Source organism: Heterodontus francisci, chromosome 34 (genome assembly GCF_036365525.1).
Source record: "Heterodontus francisci isolate sHetFra1 chromosome 34, sHetFra1.hap1, whole genome shotgun sequence".
NCBI lineage: Eukaryota > Metazoa > Chordata > Chondrichthyes > Heterodontiformes > Heterodontidae > Heterodontus > Heterodontus francisci.
The window spans coordinates 40882929-40905119 of record NC_090404.1 but is presented as its reverse complement, the minus strand read 5'-3'; the positions used below and the strand labels follow the sequence as shown (position 1 = coordinate 40905119).

At 44.7% G+C, this 22191-nt stretch overlaps 1 pseudogene; it reads right to left on the bottom strand.

Annotated features, from left to right (window-relative positions):
• LOC137349408 (zinc finger protein 585A-like) overlaps positions 1-21007 on the bottom strand; it is a 229568-nt pseudogene extending 208561 nt beyond the window's left edge.
• Positions 21008-22191: the final 1184 nt, after the last annotated feature.

The following is a 22191-nucleotide window of genomic DNA, read 5'->3' as shown; positions in this document are numbered from 1 at the left end:
TCAAAACATCAGCATCTGTTGAGAGAGCAAGAGTTCGAATGAAAGGTCACAGACCTGAAATATTAACATTAACACGGACTATCCACATTGGAGCCTGTTAGTTCAGCTGCTTGGCGTGTGGTGCTCATCACACCAAGGTTGTGGGTTTAATCCCCATGCAGGCCAATGCTTTGACCAGCGATACTTTTTGTGGTTCCTTTGGGTTCATGATGCTGTTGTGTTGTCATTGCATTTATAATCCACAGGCCATGGCTTGTACTCAGGGGCTGAGATTTCAATCCCACCAAGGCAGCCACTGCTGCATTTTGGATTTCATTAACTAATGCAAATCCAGCTTATTTTAACTCTGCTCAGTGAAGGTGGCTTGAAATTATCATCGTTTGCTGGAAAAACCCTTATGGTTCGCTAATGTGATTTAAAACCGTAGAAGAATTATGGCACAGAGGAGGCCATTCAGCCTGTCATGTCCATGGTGGCTGAAAAATCTAGCTGCGCAATCTAATCCCCCTTCCAGCACCTGGCCTGTAGCCTTGCAGGTTACAGCATTTCAGGTGCATGTCCAGGTGCATTTCAAAAGAATTGAGTGTTTCTGCCTCCAGCACCCATCCTGGCAGTGAATTCCAGACTCCCACCACCCTCTGGGTGAAAAAACCTTTCCTCATGTCCCCTCTAATCCTTCTACCAATCACTTTAACTCTGTGACCCCTGGTAATTGACCTCTCCACTAAGGGAGACAGGTCCTTCCTGTTTACTCTATCTGGGCCCCTCATAATTTTGTACACCTCAATTAAGTCACCCCTCAGCCTCCTCTGTTTTAAGGAAAACAATGCTAGCCTATTCAATATTTCCTCATTGCTGCAACTTTCGAGCCCTGGCAGCATTCTTGTAAATCTCCTCTGTATTCTCTCCAGAACAAAAATGTCCTTTCTGTAATGTGGTGACCAGAAATGTGCACAACACGCCAACAGTGGCCTAAACAGCATTTTATACAGTTCCAGCATTACATCCCTGCTTTTCTCTTAGAGTCATAGAGTTATAGAGTTATACAGCACAGACACAGGCCCTTTGGCCCATCTTGTCCATGCTGGCCATCAAGGACCTAACTATTCTATTCCCATTTTCCAGCACTTGGCCCGTAGCCTTGTATGCTATGGTGTTTCAAGTGCTCATCTAAATACTTCTGAAATGTTGTGAGGGTTCCTGCCTCTACCATCCCTTCAGGCTGTGTGTTCCAGATTCCAACCACACTTTGATTGAGAATTATTTTCCTCAAATCCCCTCTAAACCTCCTGCCCCTTACCTTAAATCTATGCCACCTAGTTATTGAGACCTCAACGAAGGGAAAAAAAAGTTTCTTCCTGCCTACCCGATCGATGCTCCTCATAATTTTATATACCTCAATCATGTCCCCCCTCAGACTTCGCTGCTCTAAGGAAAACAACCCTAGCCTATCCAGTCTCTCTTCAGAGCTGAAATGCTCCAGCCCAGGCAACATCCTGGCGAATCTCCTCTGCACCCTCTCCAGTGCAGTCACATCTTTCCTGTAGTGTGGTGCCCAGAACTGTACACAGTACTCCAGCTGTGTCCTAACTAGCATTTTATACAGTTCCAACATAACCTCCCTGAATTTATATTCTATGCCTCGGCTAATTGATACAAGTATCCCATATGCCTTCCTAACCACCTTATCTACCTGTGCTGCTGCCTTCAGTGATCTATGGACAAGTACACCAATGTCGCTGTGACTCTCTGTACTTCCTAGGGTCCTACCATCCATTGTATAATAACCTGCTTTGCTAGACTTCCCAAAATGCATCACCTCACATTTCTCAGGATTAAATTCCATTTGCCACTGCTCTGTCCATCTTACCAGCCCAGCTATATCATCCTGTAATCTAAAGCTTTCTTCCTCACTATTTACGACATCACCAATTTTCGTGTCATCTGTGAATGTACTGATCGTACCTCCTATATTCACATCTAAATCATGAACATACACCGGAAACAGCAAGGGTCCCAACAGATCCTTGCAGTACAGCACTGGTCACAGGCTTCCAATCGCAAAAACAACTGTCAAGCCTCATCCTCTGCCTCCTGCCACTAAGCCAATTGTGGATCCAATTTACCAAATTGCCCTTATTCAAGAAGGGTAGCAGAGATAAACCAGGTAATTACAGGCCAGTGAGTCTAACATCAGTGGTAGGGAAACGATTGGAAAAAATTCTGAGTGATAGGATTAATCTCCACTTGGAGAGACATGGATTAATCAAGAAGTGTCAGCATGGCTTTGTCAGGTGGAGATCATGTCTAACAAAGTTGATTGAATGTTTCGAGGAGGTGACTTGGTGTGTCGATGAGGGTAAAGCAACTGATGTAGTCTACACGCTCTTCAGTAAGGTTTTTGACAAGGTCCTGCACGGGAGATTGGTCAAAAAGGTAAGAGCCCATGGGATCCCAAGCAATTTGGCAAATTGGATCCAAAATTGGCTTCATGGATGAAGGCAGAGGGTGATGGTCGACAGTTGCTTTTGCAATTGGATCCTGTGTGCAGTGGTGTACCACAGGAATCGGTGCTGGGACCCTTGCTGTTTTTAGTGTACATTAATGATTTAGATGTGAATAAAGGAGGTATGATCAGTACATTTGCAGATGACACAAAAATTGGTGATGTCGTAAATAGTGAGGAGGAAAGCTTTAGATTGCTGGATGATACAGATGGGCTGGTAAGATAAGCACAGCTGTGGCAAATAGAATTTAATCCTGAGAATTGTGAGGTGATGCATTTTGGGAGGACTAACATTGCAAGGGAATATACAATGGATGGTAGGACCCTAGGAAGTACAGAGGGTCAGAGAGACCTTGGTGTACTTGTCCATAGATCACTAAAGGCAGCAGCACAGGTAGATAAGATGGTTAGGAAGGCAGATGGGGTCATTGCCTTTATTAGCTGACGTATAGAATATTAGAGCACGGAGGTTATGATGGAGCTGTACAAAACGCTAGTTAGGACACAGCTGGAGTACTGTGTACAGTTCTGGTCGCCACAGTATCGGAAGGATATGATTGCACTGGAGGGGGCATAGAGGAGATTCACCAGGATGTTGCCTGGGCTGGAGCATTTCAGCTATGATGAGAGACTGTATAGGCTAGGGTTGTTTTCCTTAGAGCAAAGAAGACTGAGGGCGGACATGATTGAGGTATATAAAATTATGAGGAGCATTGATTGGGTAGATAGGAAGAGACATTTTCCCTTAGCGGAGGTGTCAATAACCAGGGGACATAGATTTAATGTAAGGGGCAGGAGGTTTAGAGGGGTATTGAGGGAAAAGAAAATCACCCAGAGAGTGGTTGGAATCTGGAACACACTGTCTGAAGGATTGGTAGAGGTCAGAACCCTCACAACATTTCAGATGTATTTAGATGAGCACTTGAAATGCCATAGTATACAAGGCCACGGGCCAAGTACTGGAAAATGGGATTAGAATAGCTAGGTCCTTGATGACTGGCACAAACACGATGGACCAATGGGCCTGTTTCTGTGCTGTATAACTCTGACTCGATGACTCTAAACGCTAAGACAGAAATATTTTGTAGCAAATTTCAATTATGATTTCATTCAGGATAGAGAGAAGGAGGCAGAGCTATGGAAAGAGAGAGAGTGATAGAGCATGAAAAGGAGAGACAGGGATGTAATCTGGATAGTAATTTAGGAGAACAGAGTTAGGGAGAGACAGGAACAGAAAAAGGTAAGAGGCACAGAGATAAAGAGACAGAGAGAGAGATGGACACAAAAGGTCAGAAGGAGTGACTGTATCAATCTTTTAAGCATCTGATTTATCATCGTGATTTGGATGTTGCTGAGAGATTGTCTGTGAAACTGAGAGAGGGAACCCTGGACTCCTGTCTAACAATGTTCTTGCCTTGTATATTAATAAACTCCTACCTAAAACAGATTTATCTGGCTATGATCGCATTGCTGTTTGTGGGATCTTGCTGTGCACAAGTTTTGAAGTGTTTTCTGCATTGCACTGGTGTACAGACCTATTTCTGTCTCTCACCAGCCCACTCTCTCTATTTCTCCCCAGCCTTCTCTCCTTTTTTCTGTTTAAACTTTTGATAAATAATAAAAATGCGACAGACAGCGATGTGATTTGTTGTTATTATAAGTGGAAGAGAATGGGGAAGGAGTGGTTCCCAATTATCTAACTATCATCACATTTCTGCTTGTGGGATCTTGCTGTGCACACAATGCCTTGAGCGTTTTGGACTTTTCAACAATGGCCACACTTTACACATTAATTAATGGATTAATTTCACAGCATTGGGACTGCTTTCACAATGTTTGTTATAATTCTTGAATAATGCTTGTGTTTTAGGCAGTGAGATGTATTTTGATGTTTAAATGCAATGTGAAACAGCCATTTTAACTCATTTTAGAGTCAAGGAGTCATTTACAGCATAGAAGGAGGTCATTCGTTGAGTTTCTGGTTGTGGATTTCTCTCTGTGTGTCTCTCTCTTTCTCCCTACCTTTCTCTCTAAATGAGAGAAGTGGGAGAGAGAGAAAGGAGACAGCGAGGGGAACAGTGGATTGTCATCCTTTCATCTACGAAAGATGATCGACCTGCAGCAAACAAGCCATTTGGGGGGGAGAGGGGATCTTCTCTTGGTTCACCTTTGCTGATGGCTGTAAAAGCCAATCGTTGAGACGCGGGCTCTGCCACAAGTGCTGCACATGAAGCTGTCAAGTGATGCTGTGAGTTGTTGCTATTTCCCTCCTTCGTCAGCTAGTGACTCCCAAGTGCGATAGTCGACATTTCGGGCCTTCAGGTCAAGCTTGCAAGCAACCTTGAAGCGGAGCCTTGGGTGCCCACTGGTTGTCTGGCCCCAGCTACCTTGGTCCTTGGGTTTGCAACCATCCTCTATCTTGTGGACTTGTCTGATCCACCAAAGCCACCTCTGTTTGATTAGTGCCAACACACTTGGGAGCTCTGCCTTTGAGAGGACTGCCACATTTGTGATTTTGTGCTGCCAGGATATACCCATAATGGGCCACAGACAGCAAAGATGGAAATTATTGAGCTACTTTTCCTGATAGCTGTCAATCACACATGTTTCATAGCCATACAGCAAGGTGTTGAGATCACAGACCTTATAAACTATTAGCTTGGTCCTAATGGTCAGCATGATGTTATACCATGCACCTTTCATAAGTTGGCCAAAAGTGGTAGTTTCTTTCCCTCTGTGTGTGTCGAGCTCTGCAATCACGAGACAATTTATTTCTCACTGTGGAACCAAGGTAGCAGAATTTGCTCATCACTTCCAGTTAGGTGTTATTTGTGTGATCAAGGCTGGAGTTTCAACAGCTTGTATCATGACCATGGTTTTCTTCATGCTTCTAGTCAAGGAGAACAAATTACAGGCATGGGAAAGACAGTCCATGAGGCTTTGTAGCTCAGGTTCTGTGTGAGCGACTAGTATAGCATCATCAGCATAGAGGAGTTCTCTGAGCGGGACGTGAGGTGTTTTTGTCTTTGTTTCCAGCCTTGAAAGATGTGGAGAGGCTGAGAGCCAGGGAGGTGCAGTGATAAAGTTGCAGGAAGAGATAGAGAGGGTGTCAATATACAGGTTACATCGGGTGCTCTGGAATAGCGGTTCTCAACCTTTGTGTTTCTGAGGCCCTCTCCGCCTCCACCTTGTTGTAAAAATATCTCAAACCCCCTAAAAACACAAGACTTTTTTCTTTAGGTAAGAATGAGCAACACAGAGAATCTTATTTATTTATTATTATTATTCCGCTCTGGAGGAAGCTCTTGTCCAAGGATTCCTTGTGTCAAAACACACACACTCTCTGCATTGACATGTTACAGCTGCTAACGTCTCCTGGAGAGAGAAATGAAATATTGTTGAGAACAAAGCAAAGACTTTTTAAAATAAAAGACACATCAATAGCCCAGGGCTCCTTTTCTCTGTCACTCACTAACATTGACAATCTCTGCATCATTTACACATCCCCCACAATAAACCCAGAGACTGTAAAGTGGGAACAGATGTAAAATGTGAGAGGGACTATTAGGTGCTGAGATCTTGCCCATTGTCATATTAATTTAGGTACCAGGGCTGTTTTTAACAGAGACATTCCAGGGAGCTGCTTTTTGATAAAAGCAAAATACTGCGGATGCTGGAAATCTGAAACAAAAACAAGAAATGCTGGATTCACTCAGCAGGTCTGGCAGCATCTGTGGAAAGAGAAGCAGAGTTAACGTTTCGGGTCAGTGACCCTTCTTCGGAACTCTTTTTGAATGATCTGTGAACTTATTCCTACAAGGTTATTGTTGAGAACATTCACTGCATCTTTCAGCTAATCAACAGAGGGACAGTGACATGACCAGGCCCCAGTCTGTCCAGAAGCAGCTAAACTCTCTTTAAAACTGCCATTAAGGTGCTAATTCCTTATCATTGTCCCAGGATTTATCTTTACACATCAGGTCTTTTGGAAGTGTGTGAGAAGGGGGTGGGAGGATGGTTTTCTATACAGCTGGGCAGTCACTAAACACTGGAGAGCCCCAGAGCCTGTCTCTCTCCCTCTGCGTTTAACCTGTCATTTCAATCTCTTTCTCACTCTCCATTTCTCTCTCTGTCTCACCATCTGTTTATGCCTCATTGTAAAAACACAAACATTGGTGATTCCCCATCCCTCTTCTGTTCACTGTCCCCGTACCCACTCAGCCCAGGATTCGTGTTCTGCACATTCAATGTCACAGTGCGAAGAAGCTGATGATTCCTTCAGGAGACCTTTTAAACTCACTGTCCCAGGATTTACTTTTTTGCAAATCAGATCTTCTGGAAGGTGAAATAAAAACAGAAAGTGATGGAAATACACAGATATAAATACATATAAATTGTGCGGTACTGTATCAAATGCCTTTTGAAAGTCCATGTACCCCACCTCAACAGCATTGTCCTCATCAATATAATAAAAGCAAAATACTGCAAATGCTGGAAATCTGAAATAAAAACAAGAAATGCTGGAAATACTCAGCAGGTCTGGCAGCATCTGTGGAAAGAGAAGCAGGGTTAACATTTCGGGTCAGTGACCCTTCTTTGAAATTATTATTATTATTGTCCTCATCAACCCTCTCTGTGATGTCTTCAAAAACTCCAGAAAGTTAGCTGAACATGATTTTCCCTTAACAAATCCGTGCTGGCTTTCCTTAATCAACCCACATACTGAGTTAGGTGACATATTGAGTATTCTGGAAGGGAACAAAACATTACAAAGAGACATTGATAGATTTAGTGAGTGGAGAAAACAGTGACAGCAGGAGGTCAATGTGGGGAAGTGTGAGGTCATTAACATTAGAGTCATGTATGGAATGGAGGAGACCATTCAGCCCATCAAGTCCCAGACAGTTCTCCACACAGTAATCCAGTCAGTCCTACTCCCCTGCTTGACCCCTGTAGCCCTGCAAGTTTATTTCCTTCAAGTGACCATCCAATTGACTCTTGAAATCAGTGATTGTCCCTGCTTCCACCACCCTCATGGGCAGCGAGTTCCAGATCATTTACTACCCACTGTGTAAAAAAGTGCTTCCTTATATTCCCTCTGCATCTCTGGCCCAAAACTTTCAATCTGTGTCCACTAATCCTTGTACCATTAGTTAATGGGAACAGTTTTCCTTGTCTAACTTATCCATGCCTGTCATAATCTTTTACACTTCGATTAAATCTCCCCTCAATCTCCTTTGTGTGAAAAAGAACAACCCCAGCTTTTACAACCTCACCTTGCAACTAAAATCTCCCTCCCTGGAACCATTCTGGTAACTTAGATCTAAGGAAGATGAATCAGAATATTTTCTAAATGATGAAAAGTTAGGAACTGTGAAGGGACAGAGAGATTTTGGGTTTCATGCACAGAAATCACTAAAAACTACTGGACTGGGAGAAAAGTGAATTAAAATGTCTCATGGTTTGTCTGCCTTTATCTGAAGGGTGAAAGTAATGCTGCAGTTATATGCAACTCTGGTTACACATCATCTGAAGTGAGGTAAATAAAAGCAAAATACTGCAGATGCTGGAAATCTGAAATAAAAACAAGAAATGCTGGAAATACTCAGCAGGTCTGGCAGCTTCTGTGGAGAGAGAAGCAGAGTTAATGTTTCAGGTCACTGACCTTTCATCAGAACTGACAAATGTTAGAAATGTAAAAGGTTTTAAGCTAGTAAAACGGGGGATGAGGCAAGAGATAACAAAAGATGTGTTTTTCTGGACAAGGTCACAGAGAATAACTGACCAGAAGGTCATGGAACAAAGGCGAACGGTATGTTAATGGTGTGATGAAAGACAAAACGTGTGAGGTGTTCAGTTCTGGGCAGCACATCTCAGGAAGGATATATCAGCTGTGCAGGAGGTACACTGCACATTCACCAGAATGATATCAGGACTAAAAGGGTTAAATTGTGAGGACAGGTCATATAGACTGGGCTTGTATTTCATTGTGTATGAAGATTAAGGGGTGATGTAATTCATGTAATAAAGAAGATTAAAGGTTTTAAGAGGGTCGATAAAGAAAAATGATTTCCTCTGTTGGTGGAATGCAGAATAAGATGGCACAACATTAAAATAAGAGCTGGGCCATTCAGGGGTGCTGACAGGGAGCACTTCTTCACACAAAGGATAGTGAAATCTGGAACACTGTTCCCCCAAAAAGCTGCTATGGATGGGGAGAAAAGGAAAATGTCAAAACTTGAGAGTGACATATTTTTATTGGGTAAGGTTACAGGGAAATGTAATCAACACGGGTAAAGGTAGTTGTGATATGGATCAGTCATGATATAACTGAATAGAGGAACAGGCTCGAGGGGCTGAATGGCCTCCTCCCACTCATGTGTTCCTCTGTTTTACAAGATCACTGGGACTGATTCCCTGAGGCTCCTCTCATAATACCGAGACCATCTACTCCTGACCATTATGGAGCAAGGGTTTTCAGGGTGGCCTGGACAGGACAACACCTCCCCTTCATAGACACATGATCCTGACTGTGAGGTGACGGTGCGTCTGGGAGAACGATGGGTGGACACAGTGTGTGTTGTTATTTTAATCATAATCTGAACCTCAAGAAACAAACTACCCTGAGGAGTGAAATAAGGCTCGTTATCTCCTGTTATCTGGGCTGTTTGAGCTGGACAAGGCCTGACCCAGCACTAACAGGACAGTATAAGTCCACTGGGAGATGACAGAAGGCTGAATTCAGACTCAAGTACATCACTTTCATGAAATAATGAGTTGAGAAAGGGTTCATTAATAACCTTGTAGTAAAGAGGCCTCGAGGGAAGTGTAACCATTATATGGTCAAATTTTATATTGAGTTTTAAAGTAATTTAGTTTGGGACAATACTGGGGTCTTACGTCTAAACAAAGCAAACTTCGCAGGATGAGGGGCGAGTTGGCTAAAGTAGATTGGGACACTACATTAAAAGATATGATGGTTGATAAGCAATGGCTTGCATTTTAAGAATTAATACATAATTTGTAACAAATGTACAATCCGTTAAGTCACAGAAATCCCATAGAAAAAGTGGTCCAACCATGAAGAACAAGAGGAGTTAGAGGTAATATTAGATTGAAGGAAGAGACTTATAATGATCCCCAAAAAAGTGGTATGCCTGAGGATTGGATGGATTTTAGAATTCAGCAAAGCAGGATCAAGAAATTAATAAGGAAAAAAAAATCTGAGTGCAGATTAACAAGAGACATAAAAACAGATTGTAAATGTTTCTATACCTATAGAAATAGGAAGAGATTAGAGAAAGGAAATGTGGGCCCTTTGGAGAGAGACAGTTGAAATTAAAATGGGGAATAGGGAAACGGCAGAGACATTAAACAAATGATTTGTATCTGTCTTCATGGTGGAAAACACAAAAACATTCCAGAAATAGGAAACCAAGTGTCTCGTGAGAATGAGGAACTGAAAGAAATCAATATAAGTAAAGAAATAGGAATGGAAAAATTAAAGGGACTAAGTGGCAACAAATCCCCCGGATCTGACAACCTTCATCATCAGGTTTTAAAAGAGGTAGCTGCAGAAATAGTGGATGCATTGGTTTTGATCTTCCAGAATTCCATAGATTCTATTGCAGTTCCCAAGGATTGAAAGGTAGCAAACATAACCTTGCTATTCAAGAAAGCAGAAAGAGAGAAAATGGGGAACTATCAACCAATTAGCCTCACATCAGTTGTCGGCAAAATGTTAGAATGTATTATTCGGGGAAATGGTAACAGGACACTGAGAAAATCATAATATGATTAAGCAGAGACAACATGGACTTGTGAAAGAGAAATCACGTTTAACAAATCTTGTAGTTTCTTGAGGATGTAACTAGTAAGGTGAATAAGGTGGAAGCAGTAGTTTATTTGGATTTTGAAGAAGCAAGAAGCATTTGATAAGGTGCCACACCAGAGGTTATTACACAGTTAGGACTCATGGGATTGAGTTAATATATTAGCATGGATTGAGATTAGTTAATGGACAGAAAGCAGACAGCAGGAATAAATGGGTCATTTTCAAGTTGGCAAGCTGTAACTCGTAGGGGAAAGTAACTTGGGCTTCAGCTATTTACAATCTATAGAAATGGCTCAGATGAAGGGATTGAGTGTAATGTATGCAGGATTGCTGATGATACAAAGTTAGGTGGGAAAGCAAGAAATGAGGAAGACAGAAAGAGGCTTCAGAGAGATACAGACAGGTTGGGTGGGTGAGTGGGTAAGAACATGGTAAATGGATTACAATACAGTGAAATGTGAAGTTATCCACTTTGATAAGAAAAATGTTAAAAAAAAACAATTTTTAAAATGTATGTTGAGAAACTGAGAAATGTTTGCATTCAGAGGGACCTGGGTGTTGTTACGACCAAGGTGGGAGTAATGCACTGTTAATTCAGTCCCACTGCTTCACAGGTCACAGCGTATTAGTAAAGTTTCCCATCTACTAGAAATTAGCCAAATTAAACACTTTATTTATCCCCCAGAATAAAGCACACAAAACCAGATTTCTTCAAACAACAAAATTAACTATTTATTAATAAACTAAATCTTAAACAATAATGGGATGAATCAATGCATATATATATATAAAAAACTTCTTATTCTTCCCAAGCCTCATGCACACACATATATATTCAAAAATCAGTTAACTGGGGAGAAATAGTTTTTGGTGTTCAACTGTTTCTTCGGAATAATAAAATTGTTGGTGGTCTGGTAGGATATTTCGAAATTGGTGAGGTGGCCCAGAGTTGAAAAGTCAGAAGCCACTCAAAGTCTCTCCAGGCAAGTTTGTTGAGCAGTCTGTGATGAGGAGACGGTCAAGGCAATTCGTCTCCAGTAGGCGTCACACAGATCTTTCAGCAAAAGGTGCAGCAACAGGTCTACTTAAATTTTAAAGTAGCAGTCCAGCAATAGTAGCTTTCTTGAGATTTCAGGATCTCCCAAAAAGCACGAGTAACAGGAATCACTCTTGAGGCAGAGATTTTTCAGAAGCAATAGGAATTTGCTACCTTTAACAATGCAGGGCTTCCTCTCAGCAAAGGAGCCTTTCTCCACAGACAGCAGCAACTCCGCTTTCTCTGGGTCTTTTCCTCTCCAGGCAGAACACAGACACAACTCAAATGTGGAATTTTGTTCTCCAAGAGATGCCTTCTTTTCAGGGAGAGGTCTTTTTCGAGTCTGCCAAAAAACACAAGTCCCAGCCAGTTTGTTCTGCCTCCTGCCTGCCCAGCACTGATCTTTCACAAAGCAAAGTGAAATTGAACTCTTAACAATGTCACGTGACCTATCATTTTCCTTGCTGTTGTTGCTTGGAAACAAGTTGCCTTGGAGACTGTGCCCCACTCAGTTCAGCATTCAATTTTCTCAGTCTTGCAAAACACAGAACTCCAAGTTTTTCCCTTTGTTAAAAGCAAAGCACATGTAACAGTGTCCTTGTATATGAATCACAGGAAGCTAACATCGAGGGAAAGCGAGTAATTAGGAAAGCAAATAGTATGTTAGCTTTCGTTACAAAGGGATTGGGGTAGAAGAGTAAAGAAGTCTTACTACAATTATACAGGACATTGGTGAGGCCCCACCTGGAGCAGTGTGTGCAATTTTGGTCTCCTTGCTAAGGAATGACATACCACCATTGAGGGAATGCAATGAAGGTTCACTAGTCTGGTTCCTGGGATTGTTGTATTTATTCATGGTCTGTGGGTGTCACTGAAATGGCCAGCATTTATTGCCTATCCCTAATTGCCCCTGAGAAGGTGGTGGTGAGCTACTTCCTTGAATATAACTGAGTGTCTCGCTCAGCCATTTCATCGTGTAGTTCAGAGTCAACCACATTTCTGTGGGTCTGGAGTCAGACCAGATCGGGTAAGGACAGCAGATTTCCTTCCCTGAATTTTGGATTTTTAGGTGGATTTTTAGGACAATCCGTAGTTTCATGGTCACCAATATTGATCCTCGCTTTTTAATTGCAGTGGTGGGATTTGAATTCATGTCTCAGCATCATTAGTCCAGGCCTCTGGATTACTAGTTCAGTAACAGAACCACTAGTGTACAGCACCCCCACTCTGCTCCATCTCCTCCTATGAGGAGAGATTGCGTAGATTAGGCCCATATTCCCTGGGGTTTAGAAGGAGATGTGATCTGACTGAAACATCAATCCTTAAGGGACTTGGCAGGGTCGATGCTGAGAAAATATTTCCCCTGTCTGGGCAATCTAGAACACCGGGTCACTGTCTCAGGATAAGGGATCAGCCATTTAGGACTGAAATGAGGAGAAATTTCTTCATTGAAAGGGTTGTGAATCTTTGGAATTGTCTTCCCCAGGGAGCAGTGGATGCTCAGTCATTGAGTATATTTAAGACAGAGATCGATAGATTTTTGGGTACTGAGGGAATTAAGGGATATGGGGATAGTGCAGGAAGGTGGAGTTGAGAAGATCAGCCATGATCTGGGTGAATGGCAGAGCAGGTTCGAAGGGCCGAATGGCCTCCTCCAGCTGCTATTTCTTATGTTCATTAAACCTCAGTCTGGTTCCTCTCGAGCTGCTGAGTGAGTGAATTAAATCTTTCTCGACAAATCACCAAGATACCAGATGACAAGTCATGACCGAAACATCATTTATTGGTTACAAACCACAACTTAGTTAAATCTGGACACACAGACACTTTATAAATATGTATAAACACATTTAAAATGTAATCAGAGTTATCCAGCAGTTCAGCACTAATAGGGAGAGTATTTCACAAAACAAGTAACAAAGATTAACCAGACGATTCAGTGATTGACTGTAAATCAACACTAATGGATGCTGAGTATTAATTACAGCAGGGACCGGAGTCTGAGCTTATAAATTGGTGAGCTTACTTGAAGAGTAATTCCTTCACTATCTGGCATGTTAACAGTTGTGAACAGCCTGTTTATCCAACAGCTCCAGTCTACGAGTGCTTAGAAACACACAGAGCTTAAACAGCCTCATTCTTGAGCTAAAGAACAGACTTTCTCCTGTCAATATAGAGTTACAGGATTGGCCTGTGATCTGTTTATTGTTCATCTTTTGTTCAGTACATTTACTGAGTGGATTTAAATTGAAAATGAGGTTTGAAGACACGATGGTCTATTCACACATGAATGAGAGACGCTGTGGGCCAGACGCTCAGTCCAAGAGGAGCAACTGACATCAGAAATAAACCCCAACTGTCAGAATGAACATGGTTCAGTCTGGATATGATTAACAGCAGCAACAGCAGAATCCAACCCCTGTAATTATCTGTGAACTCGCTGGTGTCTCAGCAGATAGGATGGCCGAGTGAATCCCTTCCTGCACACGGAGCAGATGTATGACCTCTCCCCAATGTGAATGAACTGGTGCGACACCAGGTGGGATGACTGAGTAAATCTCTTCCCACATACGGAGCAGGTGAATGGCCGCTCCCCAGTGTGAACTCGCTGGTGTATCAGCCGAGTAGTTGAATCAGCAAATCCCTTCCCACACTCAGAGCAGGTGAATGGCCTCTCACCAGTGTGAACTCGCTTGTGTTTCACCAGCTTGGATGTAGGAGTGAATCACTTCCCACAATGAGAGCAGGTGAATGGCCTCTCCCCAGTGTGAATTCGCTGGTGTGTCAACAGGTTCCATGACTGAGAGAATCTCTTCCCACACTCAGAGCAGGTGAACGGCCTCTCCCCAGTGTGAACTCGTTGGTGTGCGTGTAGGGAGGATAACTGAGTGAATCCCTTCCCACACTAAGTGCAGGTGAATGGCCTCTCCCCAGTGTGAACTCGTTGGTGTGCGAGTAGGGCGCATAAATTAATGTATCCCTTCCCACACTCAGTGCAGGTGAATGGCCTCTCCCCAGTGTGAATTCGCTGGTGTGCAAGTAGGGAGGATGACTGAGTGAATCCCTTCCCACACTCAGTGCAGGTGAATGGCCTCTCCCCAGTGTGAACTCGTTGGTGTACGAGTAGGGAGGATGACTGAGTGAATCCCTTCCCACACTCAGTGCAGGTGAACGGCCTCTCCCCAGTGTGAACTCGTTGGTGTGCGAGTAGGGAGGATGACTGAGTAAATCCCTTCCCACACTCAGTGCAGATGAACGGCCTCTCCTCAGTTTGACTGTGTCGATGAGTTTCCAGCTCAGACGTGTAATTTAATTCTTTCTCACGGTCCCCACATTTCCACAGCTTTTCCCCAGCGTTACTACACTTGTGTACCGACAGGCCAGCTGATCGGCTGAAGCCTCGTCCACACACAGAACACGTGTACGGTTTCTCCACACTTTTTGCTTCCATGATCAAAGGCCGATGATATTCAGATCCTGATGAATCGAGTGACTGTCACATCTTGAGGTGGTTTGATTTTCCTGTCCGCAAATCCTCCCTTTCTAATACCCTGTAACATGAAGTTACAACAGGAAAAAGGGAGTGAGAGAACCCACAAAAACACAAAGACAAGTTGTGAAATTGAGCTGAATGAATCTGGTAATTTGTGGGACCAGAACAGAGAGTGGGCGGGGCTTCAGGGTCCCGGTGACCAGGAGAGAAAATCATTGACTCATTAATTTTATGCTCACTCTGCACACAGGGGCTGGAGAACTGAACCCAGCCACAGTAGAGGGAGGGAGAAAACTGGCAGAGGAGGAAAGAAATGGTGCAGATGGTGTCATGGGTTTGTATTTCAGCACAGGGAGGAGGAAGAGTGTGTGGGACTGCGATTTACAGCTTTGGGGAAACGAGAGGAATAAAATGTTCCATAGCATCTCGAATTGTCTGTTCTGAATTTCTATCCTGTACTGACAGTGATGACTTTTATTACCTCCTTTTACAGGGTATTAGGAGAGGATTTACACACATTGATTTGATGCTCACTCTGCACACAGGGGCTTTCACACCATCCCTCCTGAAGGTGCTGGGGTCACTGTTTACATCCCACTGAACTGTAAGAAAGAATATCTTATTAGATGATATTAAAGATAGTATTATATTATAATATTATAACGAGAGGCCGTTCACCTGCTCCATCTGTTGGAAGGAATTTAATCGATATCCAAAATGCTGAGACACCAGTGAGTTCACAAGTGACTGTAGCTGTTGCATTCTGTAATTATTGCTGCTGTTAATCACATCCAGGACTGAACCATATTCATTCTGACAGTGGGGTTTATATCTGCTGTGTTAATATTCTTTATAGCTGGGGTGGAGTTTAATATTCCAGCAATTGGTTTGAACAAAGAACAAAGAAAATTACAGCATAGGGACAGGCCCTTCGGCCCTCCAAGCCTACGCCGATCCAAATCCTCTATCTCAACCTGTCGCCTATTTTCTAAGGGTCTGTATCTCTTGACTTCCAGCCCATTCATGTATCTGTCTAGATACATCTTAAAAGACGCTATCGTGCCCGCATCTACCACCTCCGCTGGTAATGCGTTCCAGGCACCCACCACCCTCTGCGTAAAGAACTTTCCACGCATATCCCCCCTTTCACTTTGAACTCGTGTCCCCTTGTAATAGAATCCCCCAGTCTGGGAAAAAGCTTCTTGCTATCCACCCTGTCTATACCTCTCATGATTTTGTCCACCTCAATCAGGTCCCCCCTCAACCTCCGTCTTTCTAATGAAAATAATCCTCATCTACTCAACCTCTCTTCATAGCTAGCACCCTCCATGCCAGGCAACATCCTGGTGAACCTCCTCTGCACCCTCTCCAAAGCATCCACATCCTTTTGGTAATGTGGCGACCAGAACTGCACGCAGTATTCCAAATGTGGCCGAACCAAAGTCCTATACAACTGTAACATGACCTGCCAACTCTTGTACCCAATACCCCGTCCGATGAAGGAAAGCATGCCGTCTGCCTTCTTGACCACTCTATTGACATGCGTTGCCACCTTCAGGGAACAATGGACCTGAACACCCAAATCTCTCTGTACATCAATTTTCCCCAGGACTTTTCCATTCACTGTGTAGTTCACTCTTGAATTGGATCTTCCAAAATGCAACACCTCGCATTTGCCCTGATTGAACTCCATCTGCCATTTCTCTGCCCAACTCTCCAGTCTATCTATATTCTGCTGTATTCTCTGACAGTCCCCTTCAGTATCTGCTGCTCCACCAATCTTAGTGTCGTCTGCAAACTTGCTAATCAGACCACCTATACTTTCCTCCAAATCATTTATGTATATCACAAACAACAGTGGTCCCAGCACGGATCCCTGTGGAACACCACTGGTCACACGTCTCCATTTTTAGGAACTCCCTTTCACTGCTACTCTCTGTCTCCTGTTGCCCAGCCAGTTCTTTATCCATCTAGCTAGTACACCTTGGACCCCATGCGCCTTCACTTTCTCCATCAGCCTACCATGGGGAACCTTATCAAACGCCTTACTGAAGTCCATGTATATGACATCTACAGCCCTTCCCTCATCAATCAACTTTGTCACTTCCTCAAAGAATTCTATTAAGTTGGTAAGACATGACCTTCCCTGCACAAAACCACAAATCCCTCAGTATCTTCTCCAGCAGCTTCCCTACCACTGACGTCAAGCTCACCAGTCGATAATTACCTGGATTTTCCCTGCTACCCTTCTTAAACAAGGGGACAACATTAGCAATTCTCCAGTCCTCCGGGACCTCACCCGTGTTTAAGGATGTTGCAAATATATCTGTTAAGGCCCCAACTATTTCCTCTCTCGCTTCCCACAGTAACCTGGGATAGATCCCATCCGGACCTGGGGACTTGGACACCTTAATGCCTTTTAGAATACCCAACACTTCCTCCCTCCTTATGCCGACTTGACCTAGAGTAATCAAACATCTGTCCCTAACCTCAACATCCGTCATGTCCCTCTCCTCGGTGAATACCGATGCAAAGTACTCGTTTAGAATCTCACCCATTTTCTCTGACTCCACGCATAACTTTCCTCCTTTGTCCTTGAGTGGGCCAATCCTTTCTCTAGTTACCCTCTTGCTCCTTATATATGAATAAAAGGCTTTGGGATTTTCCTTTACCCTGTTTGCTAAAGATATTTCATGACCCCTTTTAGCCCTCTCAATTCCTCATTTCAGATTGCGCCTACAATCCCGATATTCTTTCAAAGCTTCATCTTTCTTCAGCCGTCTAGACCTTATGTGTGCTTCCTTTTTCCTCTTAGCTAGTCTCACAATTTCACCTATCATCCATGGTTCCCTAATCTTGCCATTTCGACCCCTCATTTTCACAGGAACATGTCTCTCCTGCACGCTAATCAACCTCTCTTTAAAAGCCTCCCACATATCAAAAGTGGATTTACCTTCAAACAGCTGCTCCCAATCTACATTCCCCAGCTCCTGCCGAATTTTGGTATAGTTGGCCTTCCCCCAATTTAGCACTCTTCCTTTAGGACCACTCTCGTCTTTGTAACTTTGTAACTTTTACTCTTCAAATCCCTTTGGGCTATTCGCAGGGTTTTGTGGGATGAAACCAAACAGTGATTTACTTGTACTTTTGGCAATTTTGTATATTATATTCACTGCTCACAATGAGATCTGTTCTACATTGGGAAGAGCAAACACAGATAGGGTGATCACTTTGAGAACCATCTCCATTCAGTCTGCAAGCATGTTCCTGAGTTTCCAGTCACTTCCCATTTTAATTCTCCGTCCCACTCCCACTCTGATCTCTCTGTCCTCGGCCTCCTGCCCTGTTCCAATGGGAGCTCGAGGAACAGGACTTGACAACCTTCCGGACTCAACATTGAGTTCCGCAGTTTCTGTAACAGAGAGTTGTCGGGATCTGGAACGCTCCACCTGAAAAAGGTGGTTGAACCTGATTCTATCAGTCATTTTAAAAGGGAGTTGACAGGTATTTGAGAATGAGGGACTGACAGGCTTACAAACACCAAGTGGGTGTGTGGGACAAAACACAACTGCTCTTTCAAAGGACCAGCACAAGCACAAAGGGTTGAATGGCCTCCTTCTGTGCTGTAAGTTTCTATGATTCTAGGAGTTGGCCATTTAGACCCTCGAGCCTGTTCCACCAGGCAATGAGATCATGGCTGATCTGTGATCTAACTCTATATACCCGACTTTGTCCCATTTCCATTAATACCTTTGGTTAACAAAGATCTATCAATGTCAGATTTAACATGAACATTGATCTCGCATCAACTGCTGTTTGTGGAAGAGTTTCAAATTTGTACCACCTTTTGTGTGTAGAAATGTTTCCTAACTTCACTCCTGAAAGGTCTGGCTCTAACCTTTACTCTACGGGCGGCACAGTGGCGCAGTGGTTAGCACCGCAGCCTCACAGCTCCAGGGACCCGGGTTCGATTCCAGGTACTGCCTGTGTGGAGTTTGCAAGTTCTCCCTGTGACCGCGTGGGTTTCCTCCGGGTGCTCCGGTTTCCTCCCACAAGCCAAAAGACTTGCAGTTTGATAGGTAAATTGGCCATTATAAATTGTCACTAGTATAGGTAGGTGGTAGGGGAATATAGGGACAGGTGGGGATGTTTGGTAGGAATATGGGATTCGTGTAGGATTAGTATAAATGGGTGGTTGATGGTCGGCACAGACTCGGTGGACCGAAGGGCCTGTTTCAGTGCTGTATCTCTAATCTAATCTAATCTAATCTACATCTCCGAGTTCGACACTCCAGAACATCCAGCCCATGGGCCAGAATCCAGCCTGCCAATGGTATCCATCGGACCTGCCAAAACATTCAGTGACTGACAATGATTACAGCTCCTTTACCAACATGGCGGAGACGCCTCACTGCACATGTCCTCCTTTACCAAGATGACAGACAAGCTTCAGTACCTGATATTTTGGCTCCTTTACTAAGATGGCGGCGCCCGGGCTGAGCTGCTTCTCTGCCGGCGCTTCCCGCCCAAACTCCATATCCAGTGCAGCCTTCCCGGCCGTGAGCTCAGGACCCAGGCCAAGCACTGGCTCTGCCTGCGTACAGACTCGGCCTGGGCCTCAGGCTCATCATCACCGTCTGATGAGGTGCAGGCCCAGCAGCAAGATGCAGTGGTAACCGTGCCCCGGGAGCAGGCTGCCATGGTGACCGGGCCCCAGGAGCAGGGCGCCGAGGTGACCGGGCCCCGGGAGCAGGCTGCCGTGGTGACCGGGCCCCGTGAGCAGGCTGCCGTGGTGACCGGGCCCCGGGAGCAGGCTGCCGGGATGACCGGGAGCGGAGCAGAGACACAGAGGCCGACAGAGGCAGGCAGAGAGACAGAGAGAGCGGGGGAGAGGGCGGGGGAGGGGGCGGGGGGAGTGTGAGAGAGCGGGGGAGAGAGCGAGAGAGCGGGGGAGAGAGCGAGAGAGCGGGGGAGAGAGCGAGAGAGCGGGGGAGAGAGCGAGAGAGCGGGGGAGAGAGCGAGAGAGCGGGGGAGAGAGCGAGAGAGCGGGGGAGAGAGCGATTCTGGGTACTGCCTGTGCGCAGTTTGCAAGTTCTCCCTGTGACCGCGTGGCGTTTCGCTGGGTGCTCCGGTTTCCTCCCACAGCCAAAGATTTGCAGGTTGATAGGTAAGTTGGCCATTGTAAATTGCCCCTCGTGTAGGTAGGTGGTAGGGAATATGGGGTTACTACAGGGTTAGTATAAATGGGTGGTTGTTGGTCGGCACAGACTCGGTGGGCCAAAGGGCCTGTTTCAGTGCTGTATCTCTAAATAAAATAAATAGAGAGAGCAGGAGACAGGGAGAGTGTGAGATCAACATCTCTCCTCACAAATGGAATCTATATGGAATTCTCTGCATCGCTACATCAAGTGTGCAGGTAGACAATGTCTACGACTGCAAGCAAAAACCATGCCAGGTTACTCACTAAATCAGTGTTCAACGTAATGTTGGGAAAGTAAGTTAATACATTAGTTTCCTCATTTAAATCTTATTCACAAAAATGCACATTTTTGTTATTTTGATGAACAGTCAAATAAATTTCTAACACCTTTACCTTTCTGAACGTTGCTCACCTCCGGCCCCCTATGCAGGACAACATTTTGAATGTAGCCCCTCATGCAAAAAGACTGGACACTCCTGATCTATACTATCAGTTCTAACATCCTGAAAATTTCCAGGTTGTCAGAAGGGAAAGAGAGAAACCCCCCACTCCTCCCAGTCCACAGCTCAGCCTATCAGCTTCCTGCACCTTGAGCCAGCCCTGCCCAGGTGTGGCCCAGTCCAAGGGGAGTCTTTGTGGAACCAGGGAGTTGGGGAGGGGGGACCTCCTGCCCTGTGCTGTGTCCCAAATGGTTCCTCCCACCCTCCCCTCCCCCAGGCCCCTTTATAACTGAGCTCAGTTTCCCGCAGCTGCCGCCCGCTCGGTGCAAACACAGGACCGGGAGTTTGTTATTGGGGGTGTTGAGGCCGACACCGGGTGTTTCTGAAGCCTCCCCGCCCACCAGCCGCCACTTACCGACTGCAGAAGCGACTCACAAGCGTCTCTCCGGCGCCTTCGAACAGTGATCCGCAATGCGCCTGCGCACCCGGGACTTAACCTCTGAGCTCACAATATCCAGTTGATTGACTGCAACTCCGGACCAATAGGAAAAGGGGGCGGGACAGGAGGACAGATTCTGCGCAGTTCCTCCCTCATTTGCTTCTCTTTGAAAGCCCGAGGATGAATCCATCAGCATCCGGGACCTGTCAGCCCGCAGCTCCATTAGTTCCTTTTCATAAAACTGTCTCATTCCCTTTGAAATGTTTCAATTAAACCTGCCTCCACCACACTCTCAGACAGTGCATTCCACACATTAACCACTCGCTGGGTGGAAAAGTTTTTCCTCATGTTATTTTTGTTTCTTTTCCCAATTACTTTAAATCTGTTCCCTCGCGTCCTCCATCCTTTCACCAGTGGGAACAGTTTCTCTCCATCTACTCTCTTTGACCTGATGCCATGACACATCATGGGGTCCGGAGCTCATGCTGAGGACGTCTCGGGCAACTCCCTCCTGACTGTATACACTGTGCCGTCACCTCTGCTGGGTCTGTCCTGCTCGTGGGACACCTGGGGATGGTGATGGCAGTGTCTGGGACATTGTCTCTAAGGTATGATTCTCTGTCCAGACCTCTCGTGATTTTGAATACCTCGATCAAATCACCTCTCAGCCTTCTCTTCAAGGAAAACAGCACCCTTTTTCTTTATCATAATCTCTACCTCTTTTATAATCCAGGGAGCTCTGGATTTACTTGCCCTACGTTTCCACTTCGAGGGAACATATGTTGACTGTGCCCGAACTCTCTCTTTTTTGAAGGTAACCCATTGTTCAGCTATCAGGTTTCCTGGCAACTTTTGAATCTCATTTATTCAGCCAGCTCCATTCTTACCCCATTGAAGTTGTCTTTCCCCCAGTTAATTACTCTTACTCTGGATTGTTCTTTATCCTTTTCTATGGTCAGCCTAAATCTTATGATACAATGATCAATCTCCCCGACATGCTCCCCTCCTGATAATTGATCGACCTGGCCCACCTCATTCTCAAGAACCAGGTCCAGGAGTGCCTCCTTTCTCATTGGACTAGCAACATACTGTTGTGGATAATTTTCCTGAACAACTCTCGGAACACTGGCCCCTCACTGCCCTTTACACTACTACTATCCCACTATATGTTTGAATAATTAAAGTCCCCCATTGGAACTACCGATAATTTTTGCACCTCTCTGTAATTCCCTTGCATTTTTTC